The following is a 25,088-nucleotide window of genomic DNA, read 5'->3' as shown; positions in this document are numbered from 1 at the left end:
CTGGGACGAAATTTGGAACAAAAATATTTTTATTGCAAAATTATCAATGGATAAGTTTGGAACAAATTATTTTCGTTGCCAAATTCGTTCCTAAATTAAAAAAAAAATCCAGCAACTATACATTTCTACAATAAATTCAAATAAAATATATATAACAAATTCAAATAACAAAATATAGACTTTCAACACATCCTAATTAACAATATCACAAATAACACAATATATACATTCAACACATCCTATTTCAGATACATATATTAATAATTGAAATCAAATCACAATACAACAAATTCAAAGTTCTCAACATCTTCTTCAAACGACTCCAAAATATTATACAAGTTCAACACTCAAATATTTATAAAGTCTAATAATCCAAGAAGTTAAACAAGGAGTTAAATTTAAAAAAAAACTAAGATACATCAACTCATCTTCTTTCTCCACAAAAGCTTTCATCCCCATCAACTCTTCTCTTCCTGCATACAAACAAACGAATAAACCAGATCATGTGTAACCAGAAAGATAATAACTTAAATTCTAACAATCTCACAATTCTAACAGTTTCATTTGTATCAAATTGTTATGATATACCATATTTCACCTTATCAAACAAGTTTTACAAATATTATATTTCATCAAACATAGAGAGAATGAGATGTATTCTTAAAATCCCTATAATATGAAAATGTCTGAAATGAAAAAAACACAAACTAATATATGAGCAATTAGTTGATACTAGTCTTTAAGTACTCATAGTTACTTGGTTATTAGGCAAACTCTAATCATAATTTGGAATTTGAAGTAATAATGCAGTAATATCAAATTTCAACAAATATATAAAAAGATACCTTTATTTAACTTTTCAAATATAACTAATTTAAAAATATATAAATATAATTAAAAGTCTAACATGTTCAACTACGAGTGTGTTATTTAATACTTACTTTTTTCTCCGATACATATTTCGCCTCACCAATCCTGTTAAAAACAAATTAACAATATTAAATAAAATAAAAATTAGAAAAGTTAACATGGCATGGTTTAATGTATAAAACACTAATTATGAGACAAATAATCATCAGACATAATTAAAATCATGAAATAGCATCACCAGCATCATCGTTATCATCATCGCCATCATCATCATCGTCACGCGGAGGAATCTGACTTAGAGCGGAACTAAAAATTCCAATATAAGATAAAGTAAATTGCAAATTTGATTCATAAAAAGGAACTTTCAAAAACTTACCATTTTTCTTCAAATAGCTTGTAGAACAAGAGGGGAAAAAATATTAGATGTCACCTCTAATGACCTGTAGGAATAAATACAATGTATTAACTGATAAAATAAATAAAATTATAACTGAGACAGTATATAAAAAGTGAGATATAAGTTTGGTAAGTTTGCATATTAAAGATAGGCTAGAATACCACGGGGAAGATCTACAAAAATGCTTTATGATACGAGTGTCTCCAACTACACCGAGCGAGACCTGCACAAACAAAATTACAAATTTAGTCAATACCTTAACATAATAAATCATTTGTACTTTTTTCACTAGCATTTTAGTCTCTCTAAACTTTGTTCTTTTAATAGCTATAAATGTTACTTTTTTGGCCATGAATGATGATCAATTTCAGTAGACGACTCTTGTTGATAAGCCGAACCCACAAAATCAAGCCAACTATCATTCTACTTAGGAGATAAGATGAGAAATCAGAGGCGTAATTTGATGGAAAGCACAAATTCAATGCATGAATAAATTACTGAGACTTAGCAAGTCCAAATTCTTACCGTTCAAAGAAATAACATAAAATGTTGACCTAAAATGAGTTGATTGAATCAAGGTTACAAAATCAATCATCATTGTAACTGGATAAGCATACAAACAGCGGATAAGTACTGTATCGGAATTTAAACCACCGGAGCAGCCCCGTCCAGGAGCAGCCACACGCTGCCAGGTGCGGCCACGAGCGGCCAAGCACGACGACGGCGGCCAGGCGCGTCCAGGCGAGGACACGCCTGGCCAGGCACGACGAAAGTAGCCAGGTGAGGCCACGATGGCGAGCAGCGCAGGCATCGATGTCTCACCGTCAGGGCGGAAACGACGGCAGCTAGAGGGAGACGATCGGTGCAGCCCGGCGACACGATCAAAGCTAGGGCACGGCTAGGCGGCCAAAGGGAAGAAAGGACGGCGCGCGTGACGGCTGGCGGCGGCGACTGTGGGGCGCGCAGCAGCCAACATTAGAGTCGCGGTGGCCATTGAAGATGAGGAGGAGATGGGAGAGGGAGAGGTGACGGAGAAGGATTCCGCCACCGCTGGAGAAGGATTCAGCCGCCGCTGCGAGAAGGAGATCGGGTAAAGAGAATATGTGGGATTAAGGGATATAGGGTTTTTTAGAAACAAAAATAGTTTGTTGCCATTTTTGTTTGGGACGAATTCCTGGATTCGTCCCAAAATTTTGGGACGAATCCAGGAATTCGTCCCAGATTTAAGAAAATTAAAAAAAAAAAAAAAAATTAATCGGATGACTAAATATGGATCTAGAGATGTCGGAATTTCACGAAACAAGTTTCTATGGATTCCTAATTTTTTCCTAATCTCAAAAATATGCTTATCCATAATTTTAACATATTATATTGACTGTGGTGAATTTTTTATTAAGAATTAGGTCATATTCGTGTTAAAAAATCACCACACTCAATATATTAGGTTAAAATTTAGAATTAGTATATTTTATGATCAGGAGAAAATTATGAATGCATAGAAACTTGTTTCATTAAATTCCGAGATCTCTAGGTCCATATTTAGGCCTTCGGAATGATATTTATTTTATTTTTTATTTTTTTTAAATCTGGGACGAATCCTGGATTCGTCCCAGATTTTGGGACGAATTCCTGGATTCGTCCCAGATTTGGGGACGAATTCCAGGATTCGTCCCAAATTTTGGGACGAATCCAGGATTCGTCCCAGATTTAAGAAAATTAAAAAAGAAAAGAAAAATTAATCGGAGACACTAAATATGGACCTAGAGATGTCGGAATTTCATGAAACAAGTTTCTATGGATTCCTAATTTTTTCCTAATCTCAAAAATATCCTTATCCATAATTTTAACATATTATATTGACTGTGGTGAATTTTTTATTAATCATTAGGTCATATTCGTGTTAAAAAATCACCACACTCAATATATTAGGTTAAAATTCAGGATTAGGATATTTTTATGATCAGGAGAAAATTATGAATACATAGAAACTTATTTCATTAAATTCCGAGATCTCTAGGTTCATATTTAGGCCTTCCGAATGATATTTATTTTATTTTTTCATTTTTTTAATTCTGGGACGAATCCTGGATTTGTCCCAGATTTTGGGACGAATTCCTGGATTCGTCCCAGATTTTGGGACGAATTCCTGGATTCGTCCCAGATTTTGGGACAAATCCAGGATTCGTCCCAAATTTAAATAAATTTAAAAATAAAAGAAAAATTAATCGGAGACACTAAATATGAACCTAGAGATGTCGGAATTTCATGAAACAAGTTTCTATGGGTTTCTAATTTTGTAATAATCATAAATAAATCCTCATTCATAATTTTAACCTAATATATTTAGTGTAGTGATTTTTTAAACCAAATTCTTTAAATTCAAGTTAAAAAATCACAACACTCAAAATATTAGGGTAAAATTATAGATGAGGACATTTTTACAATCAGGAGAAAATTAGAAACTCATAGAATCTTGTTTCATAAAATTCTGACATCCGTAGGTATATATTTAAAGTTTTAGACACATATTCAAACATACGTTAAACGCTAACATACTTAATTAACATTAAACTATCTATGTTTCACTAAATATGGACCTAGAGATGTCGGAATTTCACGAAACAAGCTTCTATGGATTTCTAATTTTCTCCTAATCTCAAAAATATCTTCATCCATAATTTTAACATATTATATTGATTGTGGTGATTTTTATTAAGAATTAGGTCATATTCGTGGTTAAAAATCACCACACTCAATATATTAGGTTAAAATTTAGAATTAGTATATTTTTATGATCAGGAGAAAATTATGAATGCATAGAAACTTGTTTCATTAAATTCTGAGATCTCTAGGTCCATATTTAGGCCTTCCAAATGATTTTTTTTATTTTAATCTGGGACGAATCTGGATTCGTCCCAGATTTTAGGACAATCTGGATTCGTCCCAGATTTAGGGACGAGTTCTAAATTTTAAGTTTTAGACACAGATTCAAACATCCGTTAAACGTTAGCATACTTAATTAACACTAAACTATCTATGTTTCACTAAATATGGACCTAAAGATGTCAGAATTTCATGAAACAAGTTTGTATGAGTTCCTAATTTTTTTGTGATATTAAAAATAACGTCATCCATAATTTTAACATATTATATTGACTGTGGTGAATTTTTTATTAAGTATTAGGTCATATTCGTGTTAAAAATATCACCACACTCAATATATTAGGTTAAAATTCAGGATTAGGATATTTTTATGATCGGGAGAAAATTATAAACGCATAGAAACTTATTTCATTAAATTCCGAGATCTCTAGGTCTATATTTAGGCCTTCTGAATGATATTTATTTTATTTTTTCATTTTTTAATTCGGGACGAATCTGGATTTGTCCCAGATTTTGGGACAATTCTGGATTCGTCCCAGATTTTGGGACAAATCCAGGATTCGTCCCAAATTTAAAAAAATTTAAAAATAAAAGAAAAATTAATCAGAGACACTAAATATGAATATAGAGATGTCGGAATTTCATGAAACAAGTTTCTATGGGTTCCTAATTTTGTAATAATCATAAATAAATCCTCATTCATAATTTTAACCTAATATATTTAGTGTAGTGATTTTTTAAACCAAATTCTTTAAATTCAAGTTAAAAAATCACAACACTCAAAATATTAGGGTAAAATTATAGATGAGGACATTTTTACAATCAGGAGAAAATTAGAAACTCATAGAATCTTGTTTCATAAAATTCTGACATCCGTAGGTATATATTTAAAGTTTTAGACACATATTCAAACATACGTTAAACGCTAACATACTTAATTAACATTAAACTATCTATGTTTCACTAAATATGGACCTAGAGATGTCGGAATTTCATGAAACAAATTTCTATGGGTTCCTAATTTTTTGGTGATGTTAAAAATATCCTCATCCATAATTTTAACATATTATATTGACTGTGGTGAATTTTTTATTAAGAATTAGGTCATATTCGTGTTAAAAAATCACCACACTCAATATATTAGGTTCAAATTTAGAATTAGTATATTTTTATGATCAGGAGAAAATTATGAATGCATAGAAACTTGTTTCATTAAATTCCGAGATCTCTATGTCCATATTTAGGCCTTCGGAATAATATTTATTTTATTTTTTATTTTTTTTAAATCTGGGACGAATCCTAGATTCGTCCCAGATTTTGGGACGAATTCCTGGATTCGTCCCAGATTTGGGGACGAATTCCAGGATTCGTCCCAAATTTTGGGACGAATCCAGGATTCGTCCCAGATTTAAGAAAATTAAAAAAGAAAAGAAAAATTAATCGGAGACACTAAATATGGATCTAGAGATGTCGAAATTTCATGAAACAAGTTTCTATGGATTCCTAATTTTTTCCTAATCTCAAAAATATCCTTATCCATAATTTTAACATATTATATTGACTGTGGTGAATTTTTTATTAATCATTAGGTCATATTCGTGTTAAAAAATCACCACACTTAATATATTAGGTTAAAATTCAGGATTAGGATATTTTTATGATCAGGAGAAAATTATGAACGCATAGAAATTTGTTTCATTAAATTCCGAGATCTCTAGGTCTATATTTAGGCTTTTCGAATAATATTTATTTTATTTTTTAATTTTTTAAAATCTGGGACGAATCCCGAATTCGTCCCAGATTTTGGGACGAATTCCTGGATTCGTCCCAGATTTTGGGACGAATTCCTGGATTCGTCCCAGATTCTGGAACGAATCCAGAATTCGTCCCAGATTCTGGAACGAATTTTGCAACGAAAATATTGTTTGTTGGCAATTTGCGATGAAATTTTTTTGTTGCAGATTTCGTTTCTAATTTGGGTCAAATTTTATATTTGTTGCCAAAATTGTTGCAATTTTGGGACGAAAAATTTTCGTCCCAAACTTTCGTCCCTAAATTATTATTTTTTTGTAGTGAGATATAACCAAGATATCAATAATAATGATGAGCTAAACACACCCTTAAGTTAATTTAATTAATCAACTATGAAACTTATAACCCAACTAACTCTTAATAAATATTTAATCAATTATAAATCTGATTAACATCTAATTAACCCTAAGTGAATTGTTAATCACTTAATATATTATTACACTATTAATCTTTTAAATATCAAATCAATTAATTAACCGTTCCCTCGATTATTAAATCCATTAATCAATAATTGTCTAATTACTCATCAAATTACTAAACTGGTGGATGATCGACTAATTAATCAATTAATCAGAATTTAATTAATTAATTAATCTATTATTAACTTAGTTGAACCATAAATCTTAAGTTAACTGGATTAATCTCCTAATCAATCCTTATTAATTAATTAATTAATCTATTAAACTGATCAAATCAATTAATTCTAGGCGAATTGCACTTAAATTAATTATCCTATCTTATATTCATAAATTAATGAAATCAATTATTCGCTAATTAACTCCATTCATTAATTTAACCATTAATCCATTAATAATCAAAACCCTACCGTTACCTCCTCCTCCTCCTCCTCCTCCTCCTATCTTTGGCGTCAATTCTTGACGGCCAGGCGGTGGCAGCGGAAATGACAGGTACATACGGAGGAACAAGCCGTCTAGGTTCCCAATTAATCGAGCAGCAGGGCTTAACGTCGTCGCAGAAAGGGGTTGCTGGGGGCTCGGGACGGCGAGGTCAATCTGGTTGGTGACAGCGGTAAGATGCACGAGCGCACGGGGAGCTGCAGCATTGGAGGTTGCGACCGAGTCGCGACTACTGACATAGGTGCTGGTGTTTGTCGAGAAACGGTGGAGTAGTTGGCGATAAGCTTGCGATGGGGGGGGAAAGGAAAGCGACGGCAGCGATTCTGCCGGCGCTGGGTTGGATGCGCAGTCTGTTGTGGCGAGAAGTAGCGCCGCGATCACGCGTACATGAAGGGAGAGAAATAATCGAAAGAGGCTTTCTAAAATCTTAACCGATTTATTTCATTAAAATATATAAAAATTTATTTTAAATTCTAGAAATTCAAATAAATTATATTTATTTACTTTATATATTATCAAATATTATTATATTTATTAATATTATTATACTATTATTACTAAATTGTTTTAATTTATGCTAAATGGATCAATTAAATCATCCTACCCCCAATTATAAAATAAAATCTGATTTAAACCTCATATATATATATATATATAACAAGAACACGCCCACTACGAGTATTTTTTTATTTATCTTGGTGGTTAATAGAAAATTTTCATGAGTTGAATTCACATCAAAATTAATTAGCGTAAGCAAGATATCTTTTGTCAAAAAAAGGAAAAAGAAGTCACTGGGATAAGGGTGCAATGATAGGTGTCTCAGTAGTTTCCTTTATGTCTAAGGATCGAGTCCCAGCTTCGATGAATTAATAGATGAATTTCCTTTCATAGATAGTTGATGTAAGAATTCTGAGCTGATGTCCACTTATTGTAAGTATTTTCTAATTTACTATGATGACGTATAGAAAATTTTCATGGACCAAATCAATTATCTTATGATTAATCGACGTAAGCTAGATATCTACTACCAGAGAAAGGTACGAGTGTTCTATCCTTCATAATCAATGCATGGATTGAACTCTTAAACTTTTAATTGTTTTATCTAGTTATAAAATTGAAACACTAGTGCATAATATGAGATCAATCCAATCAATTGAAGTTCAAATCAATTGAAATACTGTTCTTATATTTTGATTATTGTAATAATAATTAATAATCATTCATAATTTACCTCCTCTATATTTTTTTTAGAAACAGAATTAACCGGATGTTAGGCTAACCGATCCTTTTTTACCACATTTGAAATTCTCAACTTGATTAGCTCATTTAAAATAGTCATTAATAATGGCTTTATTATCGGTTGATAAAATATACTTTCAAATATGATAGATATAATCCTTTTAAAAATCAAGGTCATCTATTTAATATTGCCAGTCAACAATTTATTTTAGTCAATTATCGAGTCACTACTTTTACCCCTATGCGTATAGATCTTGGCACCCAAACTAGCATGGTTTTAAATTTTAAATTATAACGAATTTCTAAAGTCTGGTCTTCTTTATAGCGTTAATTTTTTAATTAAACTTGTTATACCCCACATACGTTTCATTGAATCGGTCTTCGACTCAATGATTTTCTATCAATTTTCAATTCGGATGTTGACAAATTGTTGAATTAATCCGCCACTCTGCAGTCTCCGAATTAGTCACGCACACACATTTATCTCAATCTTCCAAACACATGCAAGTCAAGTCCGTTGACTAAACTTCCTGCTCTACCATTAGATTTTAAAGCTGTTATTCCACAGCGTACACACAAAAAAAAAACAAATAAATAAATAAGGTGTTAAATTGAGAGTTTTGTTAAAACTTGTAGCAGTATGATTCTAAAAGGAAATGCAGCAGTAGATTTCAGATACAAGCAGCACAAATCAATCAGTTCGCTATCAAATTTAGGATGCTATATATAAATTAGATCTAATTGATTTGAATATGTGCAAGTCCTAGTCAGGAAAAAAAGTAGGAGAATCTTAACACAACCATAACATTATTTTTTATGATTAAAAGGTCATGATTTCAAATCATGAAAATAATATCTTACAAAAACTAGGATAAAATTACGTACATTATTAATATCAGCATGATCATCTTTGTCGTCATGTTGGTTTATCTTTTTAATACACACTAGATAAAGATGGAACAAAATCATATTTGTATAATTTTCTTAATTATAGTGTGTTACACTTGAAATGGTTGAGTATTAATCATTCAAAATATATAAAAATAATAAAGTAAAGTTAAGGGAGTTAGCTAGTTAGTCTGTTTTATTGAAAAATCAAATCAAAAATTAATTTGGTTTGATTACTCTTGACCAAATTGATACAAATTTTCAATTAATCAAAATACAATCAAATTTAGATTTGATTTTCATTTGGCTCTCCAAAACAACTATCAAATATTTACAAAAAATTTAAAAATAAAAGTAAAAGAACAAGTGTTCATATGAATATTATCATTATACTTATAAAAATAATCTAAACATCCTAAAGTAACTTATCAAACTGAAATCATTAGCAAATCAAACTAATCTTCTATGTCACTATTCAACTATATAATTATTAGATGAATTAATTATGAAAACCAATGACACAAGAGGAGAGATGTATAATAGACAAGATACTTTATGCTTTGGCTATAGAGTTTATAATGTATACGATGATATGTATTCGACCAGATGTCTCGTATACTTTAAGCATAACGAGTAAATATCAGTCTGATCCTAGAGAGGATCATTGGACTGCGATAAAAATTATCCTCAAGTATCATAGAAGCATAAAGAATATGTTTTTAATTTTCAAAGGAGACGAGAAATTGTTCATTAGAGAATATACTAATGTCAATTTTTAGACATATCGAGATGATATGAAATTGCAGCAAGATTATGCATTTTGTTTGAATGATGCAAATGTTTGATGGAGGAATTTCAAGTAAGAGACAATTGTAGATTCAACAGTTGAGTTCGAGTGTATAGTAGTTTCAGAGGTAGCAAAAGAAGTTGTGTGGATTAAGAACTTCATAGCAGAGCTTGAAGTGGTTCATAGCATTGTCGATCCAGTTGTGCTATATTGTGACAATAATGCGGCCATAGTGCAAGCAAAAGAACTAAGGTCTCATCAACGATTCAAGCATGTACTGAGGAAGTATCACCTCTTTAGATAGATTGTTCAGAGGGGTGATGTGTTGTTAGCAGAGTAGATACCAATGAGAATATCGCAGACTCACTCACAAATGTCTTACCTCTACAGAAATATGAGACCCATGTGAAGAGCTTAGGACTAAGAGTCTATCGTGTTTGACAATAGTGCAAGTGGGAGATTGTTAGTGTGTGTACTTATGTGTCAAAACACTCTTATAAATTTGTGAATAATTATTTTATAAAGGCGAGTATTTATCGTTACTTTTTTTTTGTACATGTATGATTAATGATAAAGTTCTATGAATTCATAGATATATTAATCTGAAAACGGGTTTTGATCAAATAAATATCTAGAGGGCACATGAATATCTAGATCAACGCCGAGTTTGATTAGGTCGAGATAGACCGAAGAATAGATATCCAAGTTATATTTGGGGATACCTTGAGTTTAGAGGTATACTGGACACGACCCGCTTGAGAGGAGACCACATATTAAGCATAATTGGTCATTTATGAATGAGTGTAATTAATCTTTTGACTTAAGATCTTAATTTATTCTATACGTGGAGTTATGTACTTTGACGTTGTTAAAAGTAGTCTTTAATTGGATTATAATTAATACCATTGTTGGGTATATGACAAAGCGTAGAGAGAATATTGTTGAGTTAATATAAGATTCATTGTTCTCTTGAATTAGGGAGTTAACATCGTGACCACTTGATAGAGACATTAGTGACTTGAAATCCATGGTCATGAGAAGAATGATTTATCATTTAAGTGAAGTTTATTATATCTTGGAAAAGTAATATAATTAATTTGATGATGATGCATAGTGCATCAAATTAATTGAGATGTAAGCTAGATGAAGAGATTGAATTACACAGTAATCGATTCTGGGTGGTTTATAGTTTATGACTAATATGTTATCATATTGGCTGACTAAAAATTGTTGCTAGACAGTTATCTTAGTCTATGTATGGATTTACACTACTTTCGTGTATAAAATTTAAAAGGTCGCACGCATAGCACATAGACATGAACATTATTTATAATTGATTATTTTAATATATATTAAAATTAATCAATTTATTATTTATGAATTAGAATTAATTAAATTATTAATTAATTTTAAAATATTAGAAACTAGAATAGATCAAGATCAAATATGAATTTATTTGATCCAAAGAAAAGAGAGTAGAGTTAATGGTAGCCACAATCATGATGAAATAAAGAATTTAAATAGCCACAATCATGATTATTATTAGAGAATTTGAACTATCACAATTGCGATGACTAATAGAGAATTTGAAGAGTCATATCTTTTCATCTTCCTTGGAGGCTATTAGTAGTCATCCTCGGAAAATTCTTTAAAGAGCTCTACTTCCACTTCTCCCTTGAAGACATCTTCTTCCCTTTCTTCCATTGAAAGAGATTCATAGCGCTTCCAAAATATTCTGTCAATCCAAGAGGCTAACATTTAATGGATCATATCAAGTTCGTGATTCAGTGCGCGTGAATACCGCTAGAGAAGTCACATGTGGAACCTTCATTTGTTTGTGATATCATTAATGTCTATCGAAAATAACGAGGTATGTTTTATTTTATGTTATTTTGTTTAAAACTATATATATCACGGAAAAAATTCATGATTTAAGAGAAAAATTTAATTTTAATATATGCATTCTACTATGCTCTGATTCCAACAGTGCAATGATCCAGAACAGTTCAGTTATGTAATATCGACATGAGGCTTGTTCTGGCTTCTTCAACTTTGTTAATAGTATCTAAGACGGCTTAGTGTTTACCTGCTACTTTGGGTCCATGATAATTAAACACCAGCTCCATTCCAAACAATGACAAGACTTTTAAAGCAAATAACAAAATAATATTATTTTGCAAAAGAAAGTTTTTTACTTTCCAAGTGATAAACCCTTTGATTTTTTTGGTAGTTTGGCACAATGGGCTTAGGTTTAGGGACTCCCGAGTCAACTGTCCTTTTAGGTATTTAAGGCATTCCTTTAGGTCAACTATCCTTTTAGTGCAGGCACCTCTATAGATAAATACATCTCGATAAATGCCCCTTGATCTTGTCTGAAAGTTGGAGATGACGTGCTAGGTAGGTGATGAGGATATTGACTGAGCGAAGACTTCTAATAGGAGAAAAGGCTATGAACTAGAGCAAAAATCCTCTCTGCACATACTTAAGAGAACATACAAACTTCAGTGCTAAAAACTAGGGAAGGAGTCCCTAGCAAAGGTCCTCCGATGCTCAAGTTAGTATATTGCCCAAGCGAAAAAATGGAGTAAAGAACAATAGAAGACTATGCACGAGTGTATTAGAAATGTATTCAGCATGTACCTCGCCATCGGAGAGGACCCTCTTTATATATCATCTCTATAACCTCTGCAATTATGAGATGACAGAGAATGTCGGGTGTTAGAAGTTATCGAGTAAGGTAAGATGTATAGCCTGGGAGGCGTATAATCATCGTCCGAGTAATCTTCTGTTAACTATGTGCATCCTTTTATGTAAAAGACGTCATTAATAAGGCGGTTGAAGGAATATACCGTCATAATATGTTGGCTGATGGAAAATGCAGAGTCATCTTCGAGGAAGGTTCCATGGAAAGCTCATGTAACCATAGAAGAATATTTCATGACAAACAGTTGTTATCCTCTGATAGGTTGTTACGATTCTCTGATAATGTTGTCCCCTGAGTATATCCCGGTCGGACATTTAGCCGACTGGGTGCATAGCGGCAGATTGATGTATGAATGAAACACTTGGAGGATAGAAAAGAATTTAGATATTTTTATAATGGTATGATATTATCCATTTTGGACTTAAACCCTTATGACTTTGCTCTTGGGCTATACCCAAAATACCTCATTCCAATAGAGATATCTTTTTCTTATAAACCCATGATATTTCCCTTGCGTTTTCAATGTTGGACTATGTTTACAACCTTGCAACCCCAACAATCCCTCCTCAAACAAAGGATCACATAGTCCTCCTCAAGTATCAGATCACTCTTGATCTGCTCAGGGCCTCCCCTTGAGCATTGGGTCATTCTTGACCTTCTCAGGGCCTCCCCTCAAGTATCAAGTCATTGACCTGCTCAGGGTCTCCCCTACTTCGTTCAAGGTTTCATCCCACATGGTTCAATTTTGGATCATGACTTTGGCTCGTGCTGCTTCCGGTAGTTAGTCCGATGAAGAGCGACCTCACTCTAATACCAATTGGATGATCAAAAAGAATTTAGATATCTCTGTAATTGTATGATATTATCCACTTTCTGCCTAAGCCCTTATAACTTTGCTCTTAGGCTCTATCCAAAAGACCTCATGTCAATGAAGATATATTTTTATTATAAACTTATGATCTTTCTCATATATTTTCAATGTGGGACTATATTTGCAACCTTGTAACCCTAATAACACTGAGTTTTGTATGGATATTTGGCCCTTAAGACTGCCCTGATATATGTTGTATCATGCTGGATATATGATTATAAAGAAATAGAGAATCGAGTCCTCTAGGTCAGGGTAGTTCTATGACCAACCGACCATTTGTAGGGATATTTTTTCCTGAAAAATAGAGAATTAAACCCCAAGAGGTCTGATCAGTGCTTTCAGCCGATCATCCTTATATCGGTAGGCTTGTGCTTGGTCACTGAAGTAATATCCTGAGATTTAATAATGAGGTTGGGTTTCTTTTGAGATTTGTCGTGTATGTTTACTTTATAGAGACAAGAATATTAAGCCCTGTAACATTGGTCAACTTTATACCCAGTTGCTCATATGCTGACGGACGGGGGAATGAACAGTGAAAGCCCATATGTTTGACTAGTTGTATATTAAGCTATACTTTGAGAGTGAAAGGATGGATCACTGAGACTCGGACGAATATATTCTTGGACGACCTTATGACAGGTCAGTCCTTTCTTAAACCCGAGCGGCCCAGGAATAATCAGTTATATGTTGAGTGTCCTTGCACAAGAGCGAAACACTGGGTCCCTCAGGATCGCCTAGCCCTAGGGTCGGTCATTCTTACATTGGATGCCTTAGCTTGGGTGAGGAGTCAAGCCCTGTTGAGAGTGACTCTTTGACTGCCACCTCCCCTTGACTTGAACCACTACATCATATTGACTTTGACTGTCATATCACCTTGACTTCAACCTCCATGTCATCCCGGGGTCTGTGTTTAACACCCCGTATCACTAGCCTCCCCTTCAAGTTTAGTTGAAGGAGACTCATAGTTGACTGACTAGACCCAACTCTTGTATTTGTTCAACTGGCACGCTTATTGGTTTGACTAAGTGAACACACTTTCGCTCGCCCATTATTTGTTCGACGGAGTGAGTGTGCTTCCACTCGCCCATTATTGGTTCGACCGGTGAACATGCTTCCACTCGCCTATCACTACTACACTTAGTCGTTTTTTTTGAAAAAAATGTCTACCAAAGGATCGATATGCCTAGTAGTATATCATTGATATGTAGGAAGATATTTTTCAGCGTAATAATTCCACTATCTTATTCATCATAAATGCTCATTTATAGGCAAACGTGCCCCACTAACACATTTTTTAAAACGATAGCTAACGTATGCTTTTTCGTATGGACCAACGACACTCCTCCCTTGGAAAAACAACAACTATCAATGAACCTGCTATTTTAATCGGACGACTGTGGTGTGGCCTTATCTCATGACATATGTTTAAAGACCCTAAGTGATGTCGCTTCATCTTTTTCGATCTCTCTCCAGCGATTTTCTTCGACCAACTCATCCTTCTTTTGATCTCAACCAAGAAGTCCTTCCTCAATCTTTTTGCTATTTTTCTTGCATTCTCCCATGGCTCAAGAATCTTTTGCTTCCTAGTACACTTTCACCCATTCCAATTTTGCAAACACTGACAGACAAACCATCAGTTTGTAATACGAAATCCTCACAAACTACCATATCCGCCTTCCAACGCCTAGGATCACCCTCATTGTACTCCTTCGGGGTGTATTACTTTTTCTAAGGATCAACTAAAAGTGCGTTTGCGTTTTCCCAATGCCTCCTTCCTATCTGAAATAAGTCGCTATTTTGATATCCCACTTCAATAGCTTGCTTCAAACGTATTCCGCACTATGTGCGAAATGTTCATTTTATTTTGCCTGTATGGCATTCCACCGACTCCTCATAACTTTCACTTATTTTTGTACCTGAAGAAGTTGGAGCAAGGGGTTTTTCTGTTTTAATCTCGGAAGTGTTTTTCAAGGACCTGCCTTTTTCCAATAAGGGTTGGAAAATTTGTTTCTTTTTTGTTGAACTGCCCGAGCCTGCTTCCTAGTTGACCGCATGGCGATTCGAACTTTCCCCACTCCTCGACCTCAGGAATTTTAAGACCGACCAAACCTTCATCGCGTTCTTGAAAAAAATGGGCGACATTCAATTTAAAGGTCCCAAGTTGCTGCATGAAGGGTTACTATACCTGTTCAGACTAAGTCTTATCTGAGCGAAGCTTCCCTATTCCTTCGGTAAGTCTTATCAACTTGTCCATTAGGTTGGCACTAACTAAAACCTCTCTTGTTTTATGCAATGGAAGCTTTTTTCGAGGCGGTAGTTACTGAGCGTCTCCAATTATAAGAGGATGAGCTACTTTACTAAGAGTAAGTGATATTGAATGAGCAAGGTCAACTTCCGGTCAGTCCTTTTGGTGAGGCATCTAGCATCTAGGCGACCACATCCAACTAGGAGGCCAAGTAGGAAGGGGTGTTAGCCGACCCTCTCCCAGTCTATGAAGATTTTCCTTCTGAGGAGGCGGAGGTGCCACAGAAGAGGAGGCGCAAGCTCGTCCTCCCTACCCAAGTTTTGAAGGGATGAGTATCCCCTTTCACTATGTCCTCTCCACACCTTACGCCCGTCTGGGAAGAGACCTTGGCACAATCTTCCAAGCGGACTTTGTCCGCTCGTCCTTCAGTGTCAGCTCCCCTTTTGAGCAGTTCAATTCAACAGGTTATCTCTCATTCGATTAGCTCTCTCAGCCAGTTAGCTCAACGACCTACTGCTCTTCCTATCACCCCCCTCACCGAGGCTCCTTTGACTACCACTGGAATCAAGCCAAAGAAGTTCTACAATTTCTCCACCATTTATAATCTACTGTCAGCCCATGTGATAGCTTCCCCATCATCTACCCCACTGATCAATGGTTGAATATTACTAAGGGGCCATGTGATGGAGGCCTGCAAGGCGACTATAAACTTGCTGGGCGATTTTGCACCAACGGAGATGATGAACGAATATTCTTTTGATTTGTTTCAACCCTTCAGTTTTCTTTCACTTTGAACCTTTTTGATGATGTTCATTTTACAACAATGGGAGTTTGGGATGGGCATATTACAAAAATTTACAACGTTGGCCCAAGGAAATGAGGCCTTGAAGAAATGCCTAGTAGAGGCGGGCTTTCTTTATGCTCCTGGCCTATTGTCACGTGAGAGTCAAGCGGAACTTGAGCGGCTGAGCCAATTAGGGAATTAACTTCAAGAGGCTAAGTCGTCGATTAAGGCTAATACAGAGCGGGCACATAAATCTGATGCTGCCTTGAAGACTGTTGAGGGTAGGCTCCGCTTGGAGATAGCCCGCCAAGTAAAATTAGTGGTCAAGCTGGATAAGAAAATTGCCGAAGTCCAACGCCTCTCTGCCCAACTAGAAGAATCAAAGGCTGAACATATTGCTGAGTTGGCGACCCAGACTCAATTGGCGGCTGAGCGACAGCAAAAGTTGGACACCCAAGAAGCGGAGCTGAAATTCCTCCAGGTGGACTTATAGGCCGGCCAGACCACTTTAGCTTCTTCTAAATATGAGTTGGCGGGTGTCTCTTCTGAGCTGACAGTGGCCTGAGCGGAGCTAGTGGCCTACTAAGCGAGGGAGGATGATTGATTCGAGAAAAGGAAGATAGCCCTCTTTCAATCGTGCGACTTTGTTGTGCCCATAGTTGATTCTATCAACAAATCTCTTCTCCTCGAAGTTGACGGTGCAATGATACAACTCTGGGAGGGGGGCTACTTAGCATTCGAGCCCTCATCTCACTTTCTGGATTGCCAAAGACTTATTAAGGAGTGACCATTTGACTTATTCCCTGACTTCAAATGATTTTTTTCTTTCTTTTGTTAAAAAAGCTATTTCATAACGAAGTTGCCCTGCCTTGCATCTAAATTTCTACTTGTATTTTATTTACTTCAATCTACTTCTAGTTTACACCTAACTACTTTACTTTCGGTCCTTTTTCATGTGTTTGAGATTGACTTAGCATTCCTATCGCTCATCCTTAAGATAAGGTTGCATCAATTCAACTAGGTATGAACCTGATCAGGCACATAGTGAGGATTGATTAGCGACAAAACCTATCCGGACAACCCATATCAAAATTCGTCCAGAATTAAAACTGACCAAACTCTAAGGTTCGTTTGGTATTTAGGCCGCTTGGTCTTTAAGTAACAACTACTCAAGAGTTAGAACTAAGTCCTAACAACCTAGCCAGTCTTAGGGTCGACCAAACTTCTGATTCCTTAAGAATTAAACCCTTAGAAACAAAGGAAAATCCACTTCGATGCGCGCACTGACGTTTTAGAATAATGATTTACCTATCCCATCTATTATAAATATGCGCTTCCTATTTGTGACGCGTGTCTACAAACCTTATTCCCCTAATACAACAACTGGTGCACAATTTTCTAGGAGCACATCCCCTCGTCTTCTTATCTAATGGTCACGGGATCTAGCCTGCTTTTCATCACTTTGATGTAATGATCCTTCTTAAAAGGTGATTTGAAGGGTTTCCTTAAAAAACCCTTTAAAACACTAACACCACCTTCTTCCTCATCTTCTTCCTTAGCGAGCTTTCTGCTTTTGTGAATTTTAGTGAACTCATTTCTTCCTTGTTTACCCACTCTGGAGCATACTCGATTTTTCTCCTTAATTTCTATCATGGATACTCCTGGTTCGGCTTATACCCTCCTTGTCTTCCAATTTCATGGCATAGATCTTGACAATTTACGTTACAACTTTGACATTCCCCCCTATATGCATATGATGGTGTCCACTGTGCAGGTACTTCCCCATCTTCCTCCTATAAACTATATAACTTTTTTTAAGGAGCAAGTGTAGGCAGGCTTACACTTCCCTATTCCCCCCTTATCGAAGTGAACCAGTATTTTCGCATTCCTCTTCAACAGCTAATTCTCAACTCTATTCGTTTCATATGCAGGGCAACCATCGTATTCTGTCTATTCAGGGCCCTCTTTTTGTTGGTTGGTCCTAGGAAGATCGTACCGGTTCCACTATACAAAAAATTTGTACAAGTGTCGAACCTTTCCTAAACAACCTATTGTGTTCTTTAGAAGTTAAATTAGGAATTGCAAACGGAACTTAACATTATTGATTCTAAATTTAACTTATCTGTTCTTAATGGTTTAGACTCGGATCGCAAGTGGAACTTAAAACTATTGATCCAAATCCACCTACGTTATAAATTCAATTAAATATTAATTTGCAAAATTGACTTTCAAGACTGCATGGTGAGGCACTAGTCCTTTTTGGGTATGAGATCATCCACCACCGCCTAGACAAAGCCTTTTAAAGAAAGCTAATATTGAATTTCCTTATATAACTCTAGGTTTAACCAAAAAGAACAATCGAATCACAAATTCGAAAAACAAATTCGAAAAACAAAAGAAAACACAAACTCGAATTACAATTCGAAAAACTAGAATCTAATGTCTCTTGTGTTTGGAATTCTTACAAAGAAAAAATAACTAGCATGATGCGGAAAATAATTACTAGTTATACATCTTCTTTGTATGCTAATGACCTCGAGATCTTCTGCCGTATTCCTCATCTCCTATTGGACGTCGTGTGGGCGACGATCCTCCAAGATGAACACCACCCAAAGCCTTCTTCCTCCTTCTCTAAAATTCGGCCACCACCACCACCATCAAGGAACAAAGAGAGCAAAGGGAAGGGAAGGGGAGAGATCCGACCATAAAAGAGAGAGCACAAGCGAGCGAACAAGAGATGATGAAATCCCTACTTCTTCTCTTCTTATCCTTCTCTTTGTATCCGGCCACACCAAGTATCCACAAGAGGTGGCCGGCCCTGGCATGAAGAGAAGCAATGGCCGGCCCTTTGGAGAAGACTAGAGAGAAGAGAGAAAATAATAGATTTAATCATGAGACCTCTCCTCCCCTTCTTTTATAATATTTGCCCAAGGCAAACAAGGAAAGATTTTTACAAAAAATTAAAAACATCCTCTTGTTTTTCCTTTTCCCCTTTTATTTTTCCTTTTCCTTTCCCTTGATTGATTCAATCATCAATCATTGATTGATTAACTTGATTGGCCGGCCCCTTGCTTGGGCACTAAGCAAGGGTGGCCGACCACAATAAAAGGAAAGAAATAACCTTTGTAAAAATTTTATAAACAAAGAAAAAACTCTTATAAAATTTTACAAGCTCTCTTTTAGTTTCCTAAAGTGAATGCTTAAAAAAGGAAAGTTTTAAAAATTAAAAACCAAGTTTTAAAATTTAAAACTTCTCTTCTAAAATTTCCTTTTTTAACATGGTTACAAAAATATTTAAAACTTTTCTTCCATTTTTCTTAAAACCATGAGGATGGTTAAAAAAGGAAAGTTTTAAAACTTTAAAACTTTCTTTTAAACCATATGACCTAATTCAAATAAGGAAAGTTTTATATTTTAAAAACTCTCTTTTAAAACTTGTAGTTTTCTACAAAGAGAAGATTTTTTTAAAAATTCAAAACACCCCTCCTATTTTGAATTATGTGGTCGGCATCCTTCAAATTACTTGTGGTCGACCACCTTAAGGAGTTTATGGCCGGCCCCTTTGGCTTGGTCACCAAGCCATGGGTCGACCCCTTCTTGGACAGTAAGATGGGCTTTTCATGAGTGGATTAGAGGCATTAATGAGGCTATGACAGGGACCTAGAGGAGAAATTGGTTTTGACCTTCTGATGAGCTTGAGTATTTTGTGTTCGCCCCGAACACACAACTCAAGTTCATCAATAATAACTCATTCCAATAGAGAGTTATTATTACACTACCGCACCAATCCAAAATTACATTATGGGCTCCTTCTTATCATGAGTTTGTTAGTCTCCCTGTGTTTAAGATATCGAATGTCCATTAATTTAATTGAGTTACTGACAACTCACTATAATTAATGTCTTAGTCCAAGAGTAGTACCACTCAACCTTATCGTCATGTCAGACTAAGTCCACCTACAGGGTTTAATATGACAATCCTTATGAGCTCCTCTTGGGAATATTCTCAACCTAGATAACTAGGACACAATTTCCTTCTATAATCAATAACACACACTATAAGTAATATCATTTCCCAACTTATCGGGCCTATTGATTTATCGAGTTAAATCTCACCCTTTGATAAGTTAAAGAAATAAATACTAAACATATGTGCTTATTATTATTATATTAGGATTAAGAGCACACCCTTCCATAACAACTAAGGTCTAGTTCTTTTATTAAGTCAGTATAAAAAGAACTTATCTAAAATGGTCCTACTCAATACACTTAGAGTGTACTAGTGTAATTTATTAGTCAAGATAAACTAATACCTAATTATACTATGACTATTCTAATGGTTTGTTCCTTTCCATCTTAGTCGTGAACATCTGTTTATAATTTATAAAGAACTGATAACATGAGCTTCAGTGTGTAACACCACACACCATGTTATCTACAATATAAATTAATTGAACAACTACACTTAACAAATAAATGTAGACATTTGACCAATGTGATTCTTATTTCTAAATATATGTTTATACAAAAAACTAGACTTTTAGTATACATTCCAACACTTTCCCCCTATTTGTTTCATTACTTTTTCTATCATCAACAAGTGGTCGAGGGATTTTTTGCTTCATTGCTCGGCCGAAAATCAACCTTTTTGAGAGGATCCTTGCCTAGGGTGGTGATTGGAAGAACAAATAGTTTTTGTCCATCTTTCCACCCCCGTGTTGTGGCCATATGCTTGGCAACAAAAGCTTACACCCGCAACGACCTTGGGTGACCTCAATAGGGAGCCATCCTTTTATAAGGCTTTATCAAAATTGACCAGACTAAAGTTTGATATTTCTGTATTATTTCAGAAGGAGTTACTATACATGTTTGGATTAAGTTCAGCTAAATTCGAACTGACCTCCTCCTTTGGTAAGAAACACATTTTTTGTTTTAATTTCTCCTTGATTTCGAATGATACTTCCTCCCCTACTTCTGTTGTATTTAACAAATATCTTGTGTACAGCGAAAACTATCTCCAAATCCTTCCTCTTCAATAAAGCTCGAGTAAACAAAGACACTTTAAATCGACTAGGTGAGACAATCCTAAAGAAGTGTTAGGTTGAGTGGGCATTTTTATATTTCGGTCTCCCTCTAATAATAGCGGCTCCCTCTATGTCTAGTGACTCATATATCCTGCTTGCAAAAAGGCACCACTCGAGTGCTCTAGTTTTGTCAGAACGACCAACGCTCGAGCGGGTCATTGACAAGACTCGAGCTTCCTCTACTCGAGGAAAAGAGCCAATGGTCGTGGTCTGTCCCTCGGTCGGGCCTCTCATTTCAAGGTCAATTGGTACATCTCCCATGCCTTTATCCACACAATAGCCATGACTGGCCGTGCTAATTCCCTGTCCCTCATCTTCCATCTGTTCAGCCCTACTCACGGGCCCTACTCGAGGCACTCCCTCAAGGCCATAGTCTCTTGCTGATCCAGAGTGTCAATCCCAATATACTTTTGGCATGTCGTCCCAATAGGGAATGCCTTCCGCTTCCTCCTCATATGGGGTAGTGAAGCTGCAAGAATCACTGGATGATGCTTGGACAAGTGAGAGGAAACGTCTGAGGGACCTTTCTAACTTTGAGGGCGCAAATGAGTATGCTCGGATTGCCACTTCGGTAAGTTTGTGATATTTCTTTCATTAGGTATAACACTTCCCCATAACATTTCTTGATGCTACTCTTTTTAGTTTTATGCTATTGGGCTAAATATAAGCCACCTAGTGATGGACCTGGAGAGAGATAATAAGATCCTGAAAGAGCGCGTCTAGGAATTAGAGTTCTCTGCATCCAAACTGAGCGAGGAGATGCCCTATTTGCAGAAGAAAGTAGCTAACCAAGCCCAGCTACTATTGGGTATGGAGAATACCTTGAAGGATTTCTGACAAATGGTGGATTCTCAAATGGAAAGAAAGAAATTAGAAGCCCTGTTGAACTCTAGTGAATCTCGACTCCGAGCAAAAACTTTTGTAAAAGACAAGGCCTTATCCAACTTGGACAAAAAGATCACTCTGTTGGAGGAAATAAGAATTTATCATGCCTTGGGATCAGTCAAATAAACCAAAGAATTATCTTTTAAAGATATGTTAATCCTGGAACAATAGTGTAACTTGGACACGTAAGAATCCTGGTTAGAATTACTACAGGCCGAACTAGATTCTGCTAAGTCCAAGCTATCGTTTTACAAGGCTGAAGAGGACGGACGTTTTGAGAAGAGACGAAAAGCCTATCTCGAATCTCAAGAGTTCAGTGTAATATTTGGTGATCGGATTGTAAGAATGCTCACTCTTGGAGCTGAAGGGGGGCTTTAACAGTTAAAGAGCGCGACTACCTATCGATAGAGCCTCCTCCACGATTCATAATCACCATTGACTTCTCAAGGAGCTCCTCAAAGATCTTTTAGGTAAATTTGACTGAATATGTAACATGATTTTCTATATGCCTTGTAATTGCTATAAAGAATGGAACTTAATGCGAAACATGTATTGATCATTATAGAATCATACCTATTTTTGTGTATTTTTTCCATTTGTTAATGCTTCCCTCATGAGATAAAATTCGAATAAGTGCTTCCTCTTAAGAAAGACCCACTAATCCGAAAATTAAGAGGTTAGATATATAAGTACTCATAATAATAACAATGAGCTGAATGATAATCTGAGTGACATAACATAGAATGGAACAATCAGACTGGTAATATTGAGGAGATTGGGTGGAAGAATTATCTAGATTGAGGCAAGAATTTAATATTTAGCTGTATGAGCCTGCCTACTTGTAATGTTTATTAAATGATCTAAGTAAGTCGGGCGAAATAAATTTATTGTTTCCTAAGCGACATTATTTAGCCGAACGAGAAATTGACTTAGGTGGAATATGAATAGGATACACGCGAGAGTACGCTCGCTTGCAGCTTGGTTGAATAGCTCAAGAGCTTGGAAAAATATAGGCGCGAGGGCATGCTCGCTTATAACCCGGTCTAGTGCTTGAGAGTCTAGAAAAATATAGACGCTCACTTATAACTTTGCCTGGTGCTCGGGAGTCTAGAAAAATATAGACGTAGGGCATGCTCGCTTATAGCCCGCATGGTGCTTGGGAGTCTGGAAAAATATAGGCGCGAGAGCATGGTCGCTTATGACCTAGTCTGATGCTCAGGAGTCTGAGAGTTGGCACGAGAGCATGCTCGTTTATAATTTGTCCTGATGCTCTGGAGTTTAGGACTCAGCGCAAGAGCATGCTCACTTGTAACTCGGCCGGATGCTTGAGAGTCTAAAAAAATATAAGCACGAGAGCATGCTCGCTTATAACCTGACTTGATGATCAGGAGTTTGGGACTTGGCGCGAGAACATGCTCGCTTATAACCCGGCCTGATGCATGGGTGTTTGGGACTTGGCGTGAGAGCATGCTCGGTTATAACCCGGCTTGATGCTTAGGAGTCTGGGACTTGGTGCGAAAGCACGCTTGCTTATAATCTGACCATTCTCGGGAGTCTAAGACTTGGCACGAGAGCATGCTCGCTTATAATCCGGTCGGATGCTCAGGAATCTGAGACATGGCGCGAGAGCATGCTCGATTATAACTCGGCTTGGTGTTCGGGAGTCTAGATTATAGAACTTTTTGAGATAAGTCCACCTGCATTTTTCATTAAGTGCAAATATTCAACATGCTACATTAATGTATTATAAGTGTACTCTCAAGTCCTATAGGGCTGCAGATAATTTATGCTCCAGGGTTTCTCCAACCTTTTCCCATCTACATTCTCGAGATAATAGGAGTTTGAGGTAAGTTTTTGTACCACCTTGTATGGTCCGCTCCACTGTGGCTCTTGTTGATATCTTCGACCGGCTTGATACGCTTCCAGACTAGGTGGCCTACTTGAAGAAAATATTGGAATAACCCTTTTATTATAATTTTGATTCATTCTTTGGTGGTAGGCCTTTAGTCGGACGACTGCCTTGTCTCTGATTTCTTCTATCAAATCAAGCTCCATGAGGCACTGGCCGTCATTGTCTTCGTCATATAATTACCTCTGATCGGACTCCACTCTAACTTTGATCAAGGCAATTGCTCCACCATTGTAAATATGATGAAAAAGTGTTATATTTGTTGCTTCACGAGGAGTAGTGCGATAAGCCCACAACACACTAGATAATTCGTCAACCCAACTCCCTCTAACATGATCAAGCTTGGTTTTGAATCCTCTAATAATTTCTCTATTAGTGACTTTGGCATGGCTATTACTTTGTAGGTAAGCCACAGATGTAAAGGCCAGTAAAATTCTTTAGCTTGAACACCAGTCTCAAATTTTCTACCCCTAGAACTATCTTCCATTATCTGAAACAAGCTTATGTGGAATCTCGAACCAGAACACTATGTTTTCACAAAGGAATTTGATGACCATCTACTTGGTTATCTTAGCCAGTATCTCAGCCTCCATACACTTAGAAAAATAGCCTACCGTTACTAGCAATAATTTTTTTTGAGCAGGTGCTGTCTATGCCCCATTGATCGAACGTACCAGAAACAATCGAGGCCTTCAATAACTTCGTAGGGTAGTGCGGAATATTCTGGTACTTTTGACATGACACGTAAGTTGTTACTAATTGAGCATCATCAGCCTATAGAGTGGGCTAAAAATATTCGACCAGTAATATCTTCCGGGCGATCGACCAACTACTTACATGGTTTTTGCATGATCCTTGATGCACTTTTTATAGA

At 36.0% G+C, this 25,088-nt stretch overlaps 1 long non-coding RNA gene across 2 annotated transcripts; it reads right to left on the bottom strand.

Annotated features, from left to right (window-relative positions):
• Positions 1–330: 330 nt before the first annotated feature.
• On the bottom strand, positions 331–1,978 carry LOC121975200. 2 transcript variants are annotated; one of them, XR_006110285.1, is made up of 4 exons: positions 1,429–1,978; positions 1,247–1,310; positions 1,109–1,176; positions 331–975 (listed from the first exon to the last, which is right to left on the bottom strand). It is a non-coding gene; the product is annotated as an uncharacterized LOC121975200 (long non-coding RNA). The 2 variants fall into 2 exon arrangements; XR_006110286.1 differs by lacking the exons at positions 1,247–1,310; positions 1,429–1,978 and having other exon boundaries at positions 1,082–1,134.
• Between the last annotated feature and the right edge of the window lie 23,110 nt (positions 1,979–25,088).

This window comes from Zingiber officinale, chromosome 4B, assembly GCF_018446385.1.
Source record: "Zingiber officinale cultivar Zhangliang chromosome 4B, Zo_v1.1, whole genome shotgun sequence".
NCBI classification, from domain to species: Eukaryota; Viridiplantae; Streptophyta; class Magnoliopsida; order Zingiberales; family Zingiberaceae; genus Zingiber; species Zingiber officinale.
This window is presented reverse-complemented; position numbering and strand designations above follow the sequence as displayed.